General features: G+C 40.0%; 1 gene segment (V, D, J or C); it reads right to left on the bottom strand.

Moving 5' to 3' along the window:
- Positions 1-18,172, bottom strand: part of LOC311603962 (Ig gamma-1 chain C region secreted form-like) — a 615,341-nt gene that overhangs the window by 79,243 nt on the left and 517,926 nt on the right. The window contains exon 3 of the C gene segment in view: positions 241-304.

Here is an 18,172-nt window from a genome sequence, read left to right as displayed (position 1 = left end):
GTCTTCCCTAGTTTCAGAACGGAAGACACAGAAAGAAAGCTAGCTTTACCTGAGGAGACGGTGATCTGGGTTCCCTGGCCCCAGACATCAAAAACATTGCACAGGGACACAGTCCCTGATGCCGCCCAAATGAAAACCTGACCCCCGTCTGTACTGGACACACTGGACTACACATAGATACTGCGGAGACTTGGCTAGTTGCCAGTCAGAGAAGGTAGGAGCTGATAGAGGAGATCTTACCTGAGGAGACAGTGACCATGGTTCCCTGGCCCCAGAGATCGAAGTACCAGTAGCACGGCCTCTGCTCTGCCTCTCTCCCCATACTAAAACCATCACCACAGCCTGAGTTGGCTCATTCAAACACCACAGTGCTCAAACATAGGACTCACCTGAGGAGACGGTGACCGTGGTCCCTTGGCCCCAGACATCGAAGTAGTTATATGCACGGTGAGGTGACTCTATATCCAGGCCCATACAAAACCCAGCCCAAAGTCCCTTGGAGCCTCCAGCGGGCTCCAAGCCTCAGAAACTCAGCTGTTTGGTGAGACCTCCATCTTAGCTCAGCTGCATGGGCAGACCTGTAGGATGGTGTTTTTCAGGCTAGCCTGTGCTAGCATAATGAGACCCTCTAAAAACAGAAGGAGGAGGGAGTCGAGTCTACCTGTACTCAGCTAACCCCATCTGCCTGCTTTGGCCTGGGATCCTCCTCATAGTACTGGGCAGGGCACAGCGCCTTCTGATGCCTGGGATTGCTCATTCTTTCCCCATCCAGGAACCTAGGACCTGTCCACAGTAACTGCCCCCCGCTCTCTGCACTGTCTTCTGCCCTCCAGAAAGTTACCCTTCCTCTCAGATCTACCCTTCTTCCTCAGCTTCCTCAAGCTCCTTTACCTCCGCATAGCTGCCAGGCTGCCTGCCCCTGGAAAGCTCCAAACAGGGTTTTTGTAGAGCCATGAGTCACTGTGGCCCCAGCTAGCACTGTGGTTCACTGCTCAGTCAAAACCTTACAACAGTTGCAGACCACAAAGACTCTGATTCTCAAAGCTCATGCTAGCCACAGAGCATGGATATCCTGTCCCCTAAACTGTCAGACTTCTCTCTAGTCAGGGACCAATGATTTTTCTCAAAGCAATCACCAGAGGTCTGGAGCCTGTGAGGTTTTTCTTCTTTTTATTTATTTATTTATTTATTTATTTATTTATTTATTTATTTTGGTTTTTTGAGACAGGGTTTCTCTGTGTAGCCTTGGCTGTCCTGGGCTCTCTTTGTAGACCAGGCTGGCCTCGAACTCACAGCAGTCCGCCTGCCTCTGCCTCCCGAGTGCTGGGATTAAAGGCGTGCGCCATCACGCCTGGCTTTTCTTCTTTTTAAAATAAGAGCAGGTGGAGGTAGAGCTATTGCTGTCTGTCACTCGCCTGCGTCTGAGTGTTTATCAGCTATGGGTCTGTGATGGAGGTGGGGGACAGTGCCCTTCCTTGGGCAGCCATGGAGGTACCTCATCCATCATGAGTACTCTGTAGTGCACCAGCCTGTCAGGCACTCAGACTGCTCACTGCTCTTTGCTTTCTGATCCCTTCTCTATAGCAGGAAAGTGACCTAAATTAAAATTTCAGGTGTCACAGAATGTCCCAATAGTCCAGAATCTCTGGTGCTTTGTCACCCATGCCCAAGCTGGACATGTCCCCTCCTGGTCACCATCAGAGCTGGTTCTCAGCAAGGGGGGGGGGAGGTATCTCAGCTCATTCTGAGCAGTACAAGGGAGGACTTCAGTGCTCTAAGAGAAGGCTCTTTGCCAAAGCTCTCCTCCTGATGTGGGGGACAACCCAAGATAGGGGAGAGTCTATGTTTACTTATGTGAGTTTGTTCAAAGCTGAGCCCTCCAGGTCAGCTGTAGGTGTTTGGGGAGTATAGATGCTTATAGCCCCAGGTTAGGTATATGACTATGGTAAGGACCTGAGGGGCACAGATGGGTTGGAGTGAGCAGGAAGGGAGGTGACTGTCGCCTGGGGACCTGGACCTGGGGACACAGGTAAGTGGGTGAGTAGGAAAGGTGGTGTCTATGGCTTAGAGACCCAGGGACAGGGGAACGAGGGGTGAGCAGGAGAAGGAGTGTGCCGTAGTCTCAAGGCTCTCCTCCTATACTGTGCTTTGGAGCTCTAGGAATAGGGAACAGGAGAGGGCCAGCTTTCCTCATTCTCTTGGTCCCTTTCTATGGAGGAGTTCTAGATCTTAGCTCCTCAGGCCCCACCTCTGCTCAGAGCCTCTGTTCTCTCAGGTCTATCTCAAGTGGCCTCTCGAGAGAAGGAGGGGTAAGGTTGCCCCAGGCTCCCCAGAGAACACCTGCTTCTGCTGTAGCATCTCAGCTACTGACAGGAGCATGGAAGATGCCTTCCCAGCCCACAGTTGGGGCCCTCATGGACTTTCCTGTTTACCCACCACAGACTATTGCCTGCCTGGGTCTTAGTCCTCTCCTGTCATGCAATATGTTTTTTTCAGATGCAGTGTGACAGAATTTGATCTCCCAGGGGAAGCTCTGGCCCTTCTTGTAGCTTCCCAGCTACGCAGAGCTACTGTGGATCACGACCATACAATCAACTTACCTTTCTACACTTCTGCTTTCTCTGTGGCTCTTCTGCAATGTTCATGGTCTGGGTCTGAAGATCACCTCTGCCATACCTACTGTGGGCACTGCCAGGAAAAATACACGTGTTTATTATAGTTTGCTTTTCTGTTACTGTGATAAATGTCAAAACCAGAAACAACATGGGGAAGAAAGGGTTCATTTTACTTTATAACTTACAATTAATCTCTAAAGGAAGTCAGGGCAGAAACATAAGCAGGAGCTGAAGCACATATTATGGAGGAATGCTGCTTATTTGATTGTTCCTTGTGTCCCCTTGATATCCTTTAGCTGTTTTATTGCTCTAGCTAGGACTTCACGTACTATGTTGAAGAGAAATGGAGATAGTGGGCAGTGTCATCGTGACCCTGATTTCGGTGGACTTGATTTAAGTTTCTCTCCATTTAGTTTGATGTTGGCTATAGGCTAGCTGTATATTGCCTTTACTATGTGTCTTGTATCCTCAATCTCTCTAAGACTTTTAACATGAAAGGGTGTTGGATTCTGTCAAATGCTTTTTCAGCATCTAAAGAGATGATCTTGTGTTTTTTCTTTCATCTTGTTTATATGATTGATTACATTGATGGGTTTCTGTATATTGAACCACCCCTGCATGCTTGGGATGAAGCCTGGGATGAAGGTCATGATGGATGAGATTTTTGATGTGATGTTGGATTCAGTTTGCCAGAATTTTACTGAGTATTTTTGCATCACGGTTCATAAAGGAAATTGGTTTGCAATTCTCTTTCTTCATTGAGTCTTTGTGTGCCTTAGGTATTAAGGTGACTGTGGCTTCATAGAATGATTTTGGTAGTGATCTTTCTGTTTCTATTTTGTGGATAGTTTGAGGAATATTGATATTAGTTCTGTTTGAATGTCTGGTAGAATTCTGTGTCCTGGGTTTTTTTGTTTGGGAGACTTGATGACTGCTTCTATTTCCTTAGGGAATATAGAATTATTTAATTTGTTTGCCTGCTCTTGATTCAACTTCGGTAAGTGGAATTTTTCAAGAAAATGTTCCATATCACTTAGATTTTCAAATTTTGTGGCATATAGGCTTTTGAAATAGGATCTAATGATTCTTTGGATTTCCTCAGCATTTAGTTAGTTGGACTCAGGTTTGTCTATCTTGTTAATTTTCTCAAAGAACCAGCTCTTGGTTTCTTTGAATTGTTTTCTTTATTTCTAACTCATTGATTTCAGGCCTGAGTTTGATTATTTCTAGCCATCTACTCCCCTTGGGTGTGTCTGCTTCTTTTTTCCCCTAGGGTTTTCAGGTGTTCCATTAGGTTGCTCGTACGCAATGTCTCCAATTTCTTTATGAAGGCACCTAGTGCTATGAACTTTCCTCTTAGCACTGTTTTCATTGTGTCTCAAAACTTTGGATTTGTTGTGCATTCATTTTCACTGAATTCCAGGAATTCTTTTTTTATTAAATAAATTTAAAATATACATTTATATTATTACACACACGTGTGTGTGTGTGCGCATGCGTGTGTGCATGTGTGTATGTGTTACATTCATAGTGTTTTGGCTTTTTGTATTTGGCAACCTTGAAGAAAACATCTTTCCTATCTTGGTGAGTCTAAAATTCTGAATGTAAATCAATATCTATTTTATCTCTTCATTATCAACTTGAAACATCTATCGAGACCTAAAAACATCTTAACCCTTATGCAACTAAGCTTAAGTGTAAGACTAAACTATCTGATCTTCAACCGCTTCAGACACTTGAGAAGGAATAAAATTAATTGCCTGAGTATACTGTGAGTACAGGTTAGCAGCTTCCCAAATGAGAAGATGATAGACATGGTTTGCTGCCTGAACATTCACTCAAAATTCTCTGTAACATTGGAGCATCATCTTCAGTCTTCTGGCTTAATATATCTGACAGACATATTTCTGAAGCAGACACTATTGAGGACTTGCTTACCCTGTGTTGGCAGAGTTTGGCTGTCGACTCTGCCTGCATCCAAGCTTGCCCATTTTTAGGCAGAATTCAGTCTGTGGCAGAAGTGAGGACATTTCACTCAGTGGATTGTTTGCCACATTTGATGCCATCTCCATAAGGAGGTTTTTTGATGCTCATCATCTTGAGGTAGGCGAGTGTTTCCAGGAGTTAACCTGTCTCATTATAAATGTATCTTTGAAATAATAAAAACATCTTTAAGTGCCATATTCTGAGGTTTTGGAACTATTTTACCTTATCTTTCTATAGAATCATATCTATCTGCTAAACCTAGGATGTATATTCTTGTGATAAAAATAGACCAGTAATTGATATGACCATTATTTGATCAACTAACAATTAACTTGTGTGACTTACTTATCCTAAACCTTGTATTATAATTATAATTGAGTTGTATGGGTACAATAACATATATTAGAGTAGAAGTATATATATGTGTATATATATGTGTGTAAGTTATCTAAAGTTAAACTTATTTTGCATCTATATACAAAATGCTATACCAGTGAATTAAAAGTAACCTTGTGAGTAGCAATTAAGGCCTTAAGTAGAGGATTAGATTGAATAATCTACTTTTTGTCCTAGCATCCCTATATATTTTCTTATTCTCCCTTCTTTCTTTTCAACCCCTATCTCCAAAGCTAAGAATGAAAGATAAAGGAAAGGAGAGGCATCCCTGAGTCCAACCTTGTTTTCTCTCTAAATAAGACCAATAATAACTTATAACCAACTCCCATTGAAAATAACCCTCTATAGCCTAAGAAAACAACTAAAGACCTACCAACGCCCCTTAAAAGAAATTCAGGCATCATTCTCTTAAGGTTTCTTTTGGATGATTTGGGACAAATAATACCTTTGAAGGGGCCCAAATAAAATTGGGGAAAATGGTTAAACAAGCTAGGAATAGCATTTGCATTCTAGTTCCTAAGTGTTGAGGAAGCCCAGGCTTACTTAAAATCCTGTGCAGGACAGTCAGAAATGCTGAACCAATTGGGACTGAAAACCTTCTTTGAAGCTGTCCTGGGAGCTGAGGACCAGCAACTGAAGCATTTTGTGCTGGAGCATGAAGGATGCAGGATGTCAGTGTCCGACATGCTGAGAGAATGAATCCTGTCAGGTCTGACCCAGCATCAGTGTGCGGTTCTTTTGCTCTGAAAACATGTAATTTCTCAAAAGCATTACACAGTCCTAAAGTTATAAATGTACGAGGTGCATGTGATGCACAGAACAATTAAGGCTGGTTCTCTGCTCTTTGTGTGTGCAGAAAAAAAAAGACATCTGTACATCTTTATTCGTGGCATATGAAGAATGGAATCTAATAATAATTTACAGGGATTCTGTAACCAACAGGAAGCATTATCTTTGCCTAGCTAGTCATGTCTCAGCCTGTCTCCAAGTTACTCCTCTGTAGTGGGATTAGCAATGTAAGATTCCTGCTTGTTTTGCAGTTTGAATTCTTCATACCCTGATTGTATCCCCCTCCCTCCCTCATCTTATCCCCCTCCCCTAGTCCTCAGAAGAGTTCTAGGAAGTCTTTCTCTCTCTCTTTCTTTCTTTCTTTCTTTCTTTCATCCCTGACACAGTTGTCATTGAGTAGGATGTTGTTCAGTTTCCATGTGTTTGTATGTTTTTTTGTTATTTCTATAGTTGTTGTAGTTCAGCTTTAGACTTGGTGGTCTGATAAGATGCACGTGATTATTTCAATTTTTTGCTATCAATTGAGGCTTGCTTTGTGACTGATTATATGGTCAGTTTTGGAGAAGGTTTTGTGTGGTGCTGAGAAGATGCTATATTCTTTTGCATTTGGGTGAAAAGTTCTGTAGATGTCTGTTAGGTCTATTTGATTCATGACCTCTGTCAGAATAATCATTTCTTTATTTAGTTTCTGCCTCAATGATCTGTGGTTGGTGGAAGTGGGGTGTTGAGGTCTCCCACTATTGTTTTTTCTAAAGATTTTATTTTTTGGCATATACATTTATATTATTACATATAAATAAAAATTACATGCAGCAAGAAGAACTATGAGGCAATCAGGGACTATATGAGTGCTACACTCATGGTGTTTTGGCTAATTGTATTTGGCAACCTTGGAGAAAACATCTTTCTTGGTGATTCTAAAATTCTGAATTAGAATCAATATCTATCATATCTCATCTCTGTCAATGTAAAACATCTATTGAGACCTAAAAACATCTTAACTCCTAAACAACTAAGGTTAATTGTAAGACTGAACTATCTGGTCTTCAATCCTATCAGAGACTTGAGAAGGAATGAAACTTAATTACTTGAGTGAACCAGAAGTGCAGGTTAGCAGCTTCTAAAGTGAGGGGGAAAAAGAGGCAGAGACAGTTTGTTGCCTGAACAGTCATCCAAAACTCTCTGTTACATTTGAGAATCATCTTCAGACTTATGACCCAACATATCTGACAGACATATTTGTGAGGCAGGAACTTTTGATAACTTGCTTACCCTGTCTTGGCAGAGTTTGGTCGTTGACTCTGCCTGCATCCAAGCTTGTCCATTTTCAGGCAGAATTCTGTCTGTGGCAAAAACAAGGACGTTTTGCCCAGAGACTTGTTTGCCACATTTGAAGCCATCTCCATAAGGAGGTTCTTTGATGCTCATCATCTTCTTGAGGTAGTCTGGGTGTTGCCAGGAGTTAACCTGTCTAATTGCCAAATAATCTTTAAAATATTAAAAGCCGTATTCTGTAGGTCTCTGAGGCTTTGAAGATCTCATCTATTATACCTTATCTATCTATAGGATCATATCTATCTGTTACACCTAGGATGTATATTCTTGTGATAAAATAGACTAGTAGTTGACATGACCAAGTAAGCTTCACTGAGGTCTCCCACTATTAATGTGTTTGGGCTGATGTGTTATTTTAGCTTTAAAAGTGTTTCTTTTAAGAATGTGGCTGCCCTTGTATTTGTGGCATAGATATTTAGGATTGTAATGTCCTTTTGGTGCATTTTTCCTTGATGAGAACGAAGTGTCCTTCCCCATCTTTCTTGATTAATTTTAAATGAAAGTCTATTTTATTAGATATTAGAATTCCTACTCCAGCTTGCTTCTTGGGTCTGTTTACTTGGAAAATCTTTTTCCAGCCCTTTCCCTTCAGGTAATGTCTATCTTTGCAGCTGGTGTGTGTTTCTTGTATGCAGTAGAACGTATGGTCTTGTTTTTGTCAGCCATTCTGTTAGTCTGTGTCTTTTTATTGGAGAGTTGAGGCCACTGATGTTTACAGATATTAGTGACCAATGGTTGTTGCATCCTTTTATGTGGAGTTGGTGGTAATTGTGTGTGGCTGTGTCTGTTTTGGTTTTGCTGTTGTGAGATTATATACTGTGTTTCCTTGGTGTAGTTGACTTCATTGTGTTGGGATTTTTTTTCTAACATCTTCTTGTAGAGCTGGGTTGGTGCATAGATAATGTTTACATTTGGTTTTGTCACGGAATATCTTGTTTTCTCTATCTATAGTGATTGGAAGTTTTTCTGGATCTAGTAGTCTGGGTTGGCATCTGTGGTTTCGTCTTGTCTGCATGACATCAGCCCCAGTTCTTCTGGCTTTCATGGTCTCTGTTGAGAAGTTAGGTGTGATTCTGATAGGTCTGCCTGTATATATTACTTGGCCTTTCCCCCTTGCTGCTTTTAATATCCTTTATTTTTCTGAAGATTTAGTGTTTTGGTTATTATGTGGTAGGAGGAATTTTATTTCTGGTCTAGTCTAGTTAGTTGCTGTTCTGTAGGCTTCTTGTATATTTATCAGCATTTCTTTCTTTAGGTTGGGAAAGTTTTCTTCTAATATTTTCATGAAAATATTTTCTGGTTCTTGGAACCTGGCATCTTCTTTTTCATCTATTCCTATAATCCTGAGATTATGCCTTTCATTCCATGGTGTCCTTGACTTCTTGGATGTTTTGTACCACAAATTTCTCTGTTTTATATTTTTACTTGAGAGGTGTATAATGTCTTTGATTGTATCTTCAGGCCTGAGACTCTCTCCTCCATTGTTAAATTCTGTTGGCAATACTTACCTGTTCAATTCCTGATCTCTTAAGTTTTCGATTTCCAGGGTTTTCTCAGTTTGTGTTTTCTTTTTTTCTTTAAGTAATTTATTCAGATTACATCTCAGTAGTTATCCTCTTACTTGTCCCTTCCTATTCAGTTTGTGTTTTCTTAATTGATTCTAATTCAAGTTTTCATGTCTTGAACAGCTTTACTCATTTCTGCCACCTGTTTGATTGTGGTCTCCTGTTTCTCCTTGATGGCCTCTATTCATTTGTTTGTATTTTTCTGTAATTCTTGGAAGAATCTATTAATTTCCTCTTTATAATTCTCAAATAACTGTATAAGCATAGCTTTAAGATCATTTCCCTCAGATTCAGCTGCATTAGAATGTCCATTGTTGCCTGGCAATTTTGGTGGAGCCATGCTGTGCTGGTTTTTGTTGGTTGTCTTCTTACTCTTTCTCTTAGCCATCTTCTAAGCTGGCAGTCAAGGGGGCGAGTCCCTTTAGAAGGTAGCTGCTTTGTTTACTGATTTGGCAGACACTGTCCTTCTGGAGCTAGATTCATCTGAGCTATTCATCTGAGATCTGCCACCTGGGATCTGGGACTCAACAGGTTTCCTCTGACTGCTTGTTCTCCTCAGAGGGATCAGCCGCAGCAGAAGAGTGGCTTGGGGCCAGAATGCTGTATTGGTTTCACTGTGCTGATCCTCTGTTCTTCAGGGGGCCAATACTCGCTCCAGTACTCAGAACCAGTGCATGGTGCTTAGAGCTTGTGAATCCCCACCCCAGGGGACATCTGGCCAGGATGGGGGTGGGGTGGTTGGTCTGATCTTCCCCAACTGTTCATACTGAGGAGCTCCAGAGTTGGTATTTTGGATCAGTAGCCCATTCACTTACCGGTCTGTCACTGTGCTGACCCATCCTCTGTTCCCCAGGGATCCTTCACTCACTCCAGTATCCAGCAGAGTGCAGGGTGCTTGAGGTTTGTGACTCCTGAACTTGGGGGATGCCCAGCTGTGATGGGGATGGGGGGACTGTTTCTGATTCTCCCCAGCTTTTCAGTCTGAGAAGTCCCCAGGTCGGTGTTTTGGACCAGCAGCCCATTCATTCACAGGGTCACTGTGCCAGTCCTTTGTTTCCAAGGATTCCTGTATTCCCTCCAGTATTTATAGGCATGTAGGCTCGAAGTTTATGACTTCCGAAACAGGGGTTTTCCAGCTGTGATGGGGGTGGTCGCCGGGGGAGTTGGTGCTGCTGGGTTGTGCCTTTCAGTCGGTTTCACAGTCTCTTTTCCTCTGTTCTCTAGACATGATACATAGTGGGCACTGCCATCTTGGAATCCTCCTTAGCCTTTTAAAATTGCTTCTTGGCCATTTGAGATAACTCTATTGAGGATCCTGTTTATCTCCATACCCCATTTTTAATTGGGGTATATTGTTTGTTGGTGTTTATTATTTTGAGTTCTTTATATAATTTGCATATTAGCCCGTTGTTGGATGTGCAATCAGTGAAGATCTTTTCCCAGTCCATAGGCTGTCACTTCATTCTATTGATAGTGTCCTTGGCCTTACAGAAGCTTTTCAGTTTCATGAGGTCCCAGTTATTAATTGTTGATCTTAGAGCCTGAGCTGTTGGTGTTCTGTTCAGGAAGTTGTCTCCTGTGCCAATGAGTTCAAGGTTCTCCATCATTTTCTCTTTTAATTAGTGTATCTAGTTTTATGATTAAGTCTTTGATCCACTTGGACTTGAGTTTTGTGCAGGGTCATAAATATGGATCTATTTTATATTTTTCTACATGTAGACATCCAGCTATACCAGTGCCATTTATTTTAGTTCCTTTGTCAAAAATGAAGTTTCCATGGGTGTGTGGGTTTATTTCTGGGTCTTGGGTTTGATTCCATTGATCTACAAGTCTATTTATATGCCAGTACCATGCACTTTTTATTACTATTACTCTGTAGTATAGCTTGAAGTCCAGGATAGAAATACCTCCAGAAGGGTTTTTTTTTAATTGTATAAGATTGTTTTAGTTATTATGGGTTTTTCTTTTTTCACATGAAGTTTAGAATTGTTCTTTCAAGGTCTTTAAAGGTATATTTAAAGAACTATGTTCATATTTTGATGGGAATTACCTTGAATTTGCAGATTGATTTTGGTAAGATGACCATTTTTACTATTAATCCTACTGATTCATGAGCATGGGACATCATTCTATCTTCTGATATCTTCTTCAATTTCTTTCTTTAGAGACTTGAAGTTTATATCATACATGTCTTTGACTTGCTTGGTTAGATTTATGTCAATATACTTTATATTATTTGTGGCTATTGTGAAGGATGTAGTTTTCCTAATTTCTTTCTGGGTGCTTTAGTCATTTGTATATAGGAGGGCTACTGAATTTTTAAAATTAATCATGTATCCTGCCACTTGGTTAAAGGTGTTTATCAGCTGTAGGAGTTCTCTGGTGTAATTATGGAGGTTACATAGGTATACTATCATATCATCTGTGAATAGCAATACTTGGACTTCTTCCTTTCCAATTTGTATCCCCATTCATTTCCTTTAGTTGTCTTACTGCTGCTCTAGCTAGAATGTCAAGCACTATATTGAAGAAATAGGGAGAGAGTGGGTAGCCTTGTCTTGTCCCTAATTTTAGTAGAATTGCTCTGAGTTCCTCTCCATTTAATTTGATATTAGCCATTGGCTTGTTGTATATAGCCTTTATTGTATTTAGGTATTGGCATTATATCCCTGATTTCTGCAAGACATTCATCATGAAGTGTTGTTGGATTTTGTCAAAGGCTTTTTCTTCATCTAATGAGATGATCATGTGATTCTTTCAGCTTGCTTATATGGTAGATTACATTGATGGATTTTCATATATTGAACTATCCCTGCATCCATGGGACGAAGCCTACTTGGTCATAGTGGATGATATATTTTAAGGGTTCTTTGATTAGGTTTGTGAGTATTTTACTGAAAATTTTTGCATTAATTTTCATGAGTGAAATTGGTCTGAGATTCTTGTTCTTTATTGAGCTTTCGTGTAATTTGAGTATCAGAGTGACTGTGGCTTCATAGAGTGAGTCTGGTAATGTTCCTTCTGTTTCTATTTTGTGGGATAGTTTCGAGAGTATTGGTAATAGCTCTTCTTTGAATGTCTGTTAGAAATCTGTGGTAAAACCTTCTGGCTTTAGGGTTTATTTTTTGATTAGGAAACTTTTAATGAGTGCGTCTATTTCCTTAGTGGCTATAGGACTGTTAAACTGTTTACCTGATCTTAACTTTGGTAAATGAAATCTATGAAGAAAATCATCCATTTCTTTCAAAGTTTCCAATTTTGTGGAATACAGGCCTTTAAAGCAAGACCTAGTGATTCTTTGTACTTCCTCAGTGTCTGTTGTTATGTCCCCCTTTTCATTTCTGATTTTGTTAATTTGGATACTCTCTGTCTGTTTTTTTTTTAGTTAGTTTGGCTAAAGGTTTGTCTGTATTGTTGATTTTCTCAAAGAACCAGCTCTTGGTTTTATTGATTCTTTGTATTGATCTCTTTGTTTCCAATTCATTGATTTTCAGCCCTGAGTTTCATGATTTCCTGTCATCTACTCGTCTTTGGTGTGTTTGCTTCATTTTGTTCTAGAGCATTTAGGTGAGCTATTAAGTTGCTAGTATGTGATCTGTCCAATTTCTTTATGGAGGTGCATAAGGTTATGTTCTTCACTCTCAGTACTGCTTTCATTGTGTCCCATAAGTTTGGGTATGTTGTGCCTTCATTTTCATTGAATCTTAGGCAGTTTATTTTTTTTATTTCGACCCAGACTTACAAATCATTGAGTAGGGAGATGTTCAGTTGTCACGAGTTTGTAGGATTTCTGTTGTTTCTGATGTTGTTGAGTTCCAGATTTAATACATGGTGGTCTGATAAGATGCAAAGGTTTTTCCCCCACATCTTCTTGTATCTATCGAGGTTTGCTTTGTGACTGAGTACATGATTAATTTTGGAGAAAGTTCTCTTAGGTGCTGAGAAGGTATATTCTTTTGTGTTTGGGTGAAATGTTCTGTAGATATCTGATAGGTCCACTTGACTCATGATGTCTATTTTTTTCATTATTTAATCCATTTAATTTCTGTCTTGATGATCTATCTATATGTGAGAGTGGGGTGTTGAAGTCTCCCACTATTAATGTGTGGGGTTTGATGTGTGATTTAAACTTTAGTAATGTTTCTTTTATGAGTGTGGGTGACCCTGAGTTTGGGGCATAGATGTTCAGTATTGAGATGTAATTTTTGTGTATTTTTTCTTTGACGAATATGATGTGTGCTTGCCCATCTCTTTTGATTAGTTTTGGTTCAAAGTCTATTTTATTAGGTACTAGAATGGCTACTGCAGCTTGCTTCTTGGGTCTGTTTGTTGGAATACATCTTTCCAGCCCTTTGCTCTGAGGTAATGTTTAACTTTTTTACTGAGGTGTGTTTGTTGTATGCAGCAGAATGATGGGTCTTGTTTTTGTATCCCTTCTGTTAGCCTGTGTCTTTTTATTGGGGAGATTAGTTCATTGATGTTGAGAGATATTAATGACAAATGGTTGTTAATTACTGTTATTTTGATGTTTGTGGTGGTAGTGTGTGTGTGTGTGTGTGTGTGTGTGTGTGTGTGTGTGTGTGTGTGTGCGTTTCCTTTCTTTTGGTTTTGCAGATGCGGGGTTATTTATTTCCTATGTTTTCCTGGGTGTAGTTAGCCTCCTTGCATTGGATTTTTCCTTCTAGTGTCTTCTGTAGGACTGGATTTGTGGCTAGGTACTGTTTAAACTTTGTTTTGCTGTGGAATATCTTGTTTTCTCTACCTATGGTGATCAAAAGGTTTGCTGGGTATAGTACTGTCTTTAGCATCTGTGGTCTCTTAGTGTCTGCATGACATCCATTCAGACCTTTCTGGCTTTCATAGTCTCTGTTGAGAGGTCAGGTGTAATCACAATGGGTTTGCCTTCACATGTGACTTGGCCTCTTCCCCTTGCAGTTCTTAATATTTTCTTCTGTACATTTAGTGTTTTGATTATTATGTGGTGGGAGTATTTTCTTTTCTTGTCCAATCTGTTTGTAGTTCTGTAGGTTTCTTGTATGTTTATCAGCATTTCTTTCTTTAGGTTGGGAAAGTTTTCTTCTAAGATTTTCTTGAAAATATTTTTGGGCTGTGGAGATTGAAGTCTTCTACTCCTATTAAGGTAGAGTTTGATCTTTTCATTTTGTGACAAATTTCTTGGATGTTTTGTGACAGAAACTTTTTAGTTTTAGTATTTTCTTTGACTGATGTATTTTCTACACTTGAGATTCTCTCTTCCATCTCTTGTATTCTGTTGGTGTTGCTTGAGTCTGAAATTCCTGTACTTTTTCCTAGGTTTTCCAACTCTAGGATTGCTTCCTATTGTGTTTTCTTTGTGGATGACATAGGAAAACCAGGAGGTTCAATCTCTTCTCTGCTGTTGGAAAGGATTGCAGAGTTAGTGTCTCAACAAGAGAGTTTGTTTATAAAGTTTGAAATGCTTGAAAAACAAAAAATGCCAGAGAGAGGAAAGAGTTCAGGATTGGTGTCTTTTTAAAAATTTGTATTTTGTTTTTTATTTTAATTAATTAATTAATTAATTATCAGATTACATCTCAATTGTTCCCCCCTCACTTGTATCCTCCCATTCCTCCCTCCCACTTTCACCCTATTCCCCTCCCCTAGGTCTGTGACTGAAAGGGACCTCCTCCCCCACCATATGGTCATAGACTATCAAGTCTCATCTTGGTAGCCTGCTTATCCTTACTCTGAGTGCCACCAGGCCTCCCTACCAAGGGGAAGTGGTCAAATATGGGGCACTAGACTTCATGACAGAGTCAGTCCCTGATCTCCACATAACCGTGGAGAATGTCCTGTCCATTGGCTAGATCTGAGTAGGAGTTCAATGTTTACTACATGTATTGTCCTTTGTTGGTGCAGTAGTTTGAGTGGACCTCCCTGGGTCCAGATCCGCCCATCATGATGTTCTTCTCGTAGGTTTCTAGGACCCTCTGGATCCTTCTATTTCCACATTCTCCCATACTTCTCTCACCTAGAGTTCCGTTAGGAAGTCCTCACATCTATCCCAATCTCCTGGTAAGTAAAGACTTTAATTGGACATCCCATTTGTGCTAGTGTCCAATTATAAGTGAGTATATATGATATGAGTCTTTCTCAGGATTGGTGTCTTAAAGTGGAAATTAATTGCAGAATGAAAGAGTGAAGACAAGTAGTTTAGAAGGCAGATTGCATCCTTCCCTGCTCCATGCATTTTCACTGCTATGTGCCAGGAGCCCCTGACTGAGGCAAGGGCCAGGAAGAACAGCAGGCTCTACAGAACAAAAGGGGTTATACTGAGCCAAGTGCACTGCCACAGAAGTTTCCTGGAACCACAAAGACACCTTTAGCTTTCCAGGCATTTGTACAACAGACACCTCCTAATGATGATGGCTACAGATACCTCCTATGATGAGAAGACATGGAATCCAATAGAAATGTTAGACTTAAAGCATTTAAAAAAGTGCATTGTGTCATATGAGATGCATTCCCCTTTCTCTAATATTGGTGGAGATTGGTGTCATCTGTGTTAGAAGCAATTACAATGGTTGCTGTGGTGCGGAGATGAAGCTACAAAAAAGGAATAGCATAACATATCAGGGGGATAAATGTTAATGATCAACTGCTTGGTGAAGGATGTCATGCTGACCTACAAGAACAAATTCAGTTTGATGACTTTGTGAAAGAACAGTGTCACCGTGCAGTATTAAGAGCTTGGGATTGGGTCGAAGAGGCAGGTAAGAGATCTACTTTATTTACTGAGGTCATACAAGGCCCTGGAGAAACCTTCACAGACTCTACTTATAGAGATATATTTCAGCTATAAACAGAGCTGTGTCATACCCTGTTGTCAGACAACAGTTGTTACAGACTTTGGCATTTGAAAATGCACATAGTGAATGTCAGAGTGTAATTAGACCATTAAAAGCCTGAGCAGCCCCAATAGATGGATGGATAAGAGACAGAACTGGTTCTCAGGAGCATCATGTCAATATCAAAAGACAGGCCCTAGCTAGAGGTCTCAGATATCAAAACACACAGTGTTTTAATTGTGGTGAGTTTGGCCATTCACAAAGAAATTGTAGGGTTAAAAGCTCCAGACCTCAAAATAAGAGGTGCATTAACTCTGGAGAAAACAGTACTTGAAGTGAGAACAAGGAGACTCTGGCCATAATGGCAATAGCATGCCAAAACTTCCAGGGTATTATAGCTGCTGTGTGAAGTGAAAACATTGGTCTTTGGATTGCAAATGCAAGAGAGACTTAAGGGGTAATCTCTTGCCATCCAGAAGCAAAACAAGGGGCCTGTCCATTCATCTATTGGGGCTGCTCCTGGCTCCACAGCAAACAATACGAGCCATCTTTCTTTGGTAACAAGATGGTAGAAAGATGAACACTAGGTGCTGATGATTTAATGCGTGCTACTGAAGGCAGTGTGGCTTTGGATCTGGCCTCAGATAAATCTCTTACACTATCTCTGAAGGTCGAATGCTACAAAATAACATTTATGAGCTTTTACCTTCTGGGACAGTAGGAATAATCTTGGGAAGAAATGGATTAACTTCTCAAGGCCCTATTGTGCAACCAGGTATTATAGATGGGCGTTTCAAGGAAGAAATTAAAATCATGAAATATGTAAAATTATATTAAAAGGAGATGCAAAATAATTCAGAGAACAGAATTTCTCGGCTGTTACTGTTTCCTTACGTCAAGCACAAAGCCACTCCAGGAGAAAGAAAAGGTGCGTTTGGGGGTGATGGGAGACCTGTGTTCTGGCAAACAATGGTTAACGATCAGAGACCCAAATTAATAAATGAACGATGTTGAAATGAAGCTTGTTGGGGTACAAGAGCAGATGTGTGGATGCTTTCTCAAAAGTCTTGGAATTCAGGTTGTCCACTTCAGAAGGTGTAGACATGGCTTACTGTAAATGGTAAATTATCTCAAATAAGGCAAAGTGTACGATGGAATGAACGTGTGGGACCAGAAGGACAAACAGGGAAGTTGAGACTATGTGGATGATGTACCCATACATTTATGGGGAAGGGATCTTTTACAACAGTGGGGTACTCATATTAATATTCCTGCAATCCCAGACACAGACCATGATGAAATTATGGGTGAAAGCATAGATGTTCCTGGGGAAGATCTTGATATATGTAATCATGAACAATCACAAGTTGTGCCCATTGTCCAAACACTGGGCACTGAGGGACTGAGTTTCCAGTTTATAAAGAGGCCATTGCTGACATGCCAACAACCTTGCCCCTAAAATCGTTGTCAAAAGACATGTGTGGCAAGAATAGTGGGCACGACAACAGAAAAATTGCAAGCTCTCAAGCAACTGGTACAAGAGCTGCCGGAGGCTCACCATATAGAAGAGTCTACCAGCCCATGGGATTCTGTGTTTGTTGTAATAAAAAAAAAAAAGTCAGGAAAATGGAGAACGGCAATGGATTTAGGAGCACTGAGTAGAGTAATTCAACAGATGGGTCCTTTACAGCCTGGAATTCCTTCACTTTCTCTGTTACCTAGATCATGGCCTATAATAATAATTGACTTAAAAGATTGATTTTTCACAATACCCTTGCATGATCAGGATGAGGAAAGGTTTGCTTTCTTAGTACCTATTCTGAAAAATAATGGTATAATAAAGAGATGCCATTAGGAGGTACTTCCACAGGGAATGTTAAATAATTCAACTTTATGTCAATACTTTGTGCAACAACCTTTAAAAATAATTCATAGGCAATTTCCTCAGTCTACCATTTACCGTTACATGGATGATATTTTGTTGGCTTATTCTGAAGCAAATACTTTAGAAAAAATGTTTAAAGAAACAACAAAAAATTTTGCCATGCTTGGGGTTAAAAATTGCTCCAAGTATGGTAGATATTGATTTACATTCAGAATTTCAGACTCCCCAAGATAGGAAAGATGTTTTCTTCAAGGTTGCCAAATACAAATAGCCAAAGCATTATGAATGCAACATTTATATAATTCCTGATTGTTTTGTGGTTCTTCTTGTTGTAGGGAGTTTATTGTATATGCATGTAACAATATAACTGTGTATGAAAAAAATAAAAATAAAAAGGTATCTTATATATGTGTTTAATGTTCTAAAGTATATTAATGTTATGCATATTATTGTTGTTTACATCATACACCTATAAGTTATATTTTGGAAGTGATGAAATACTATTTGTACTCATCAGAAGAAAATATTCTTTGCTCCTTACATACTTATACATGGAGGGATTTCTACAAGGATGATATGTTTTCCTTGGGTTGTAACAGTTTTTTCCTTAGGAAAGTGGTAACCTTTGTGAGTAGGAAAGCTAGAAGGAGAAACAGCCTGGACATTACCTTTCCAATTGTGAAGCAGAACTGCCTGCAGAGATGCTGTATCCCATCACAGCTACCTCTTAAGGGCTTTGCCAGCCCATCTACCTGCAAGGCAAGTCTGCTGGTT

The sequence above is a fragment of the Acomys minous genome (genome assembly GCF_964271855.1).
Source record: "Acomys minous genome assembly, chromosome: 8".
Taxonomy (NCBI): Eukaryota; Metazoa; Chordata; class Mammalia; order Rodentia; family Muridae; genus Acomys; species Acomys minous.
The sequence above is the reverse complement of the archived record's forward strand: the minus strand, read 5'-3'. Positions and strand labels throughout refer to the sequence as shown.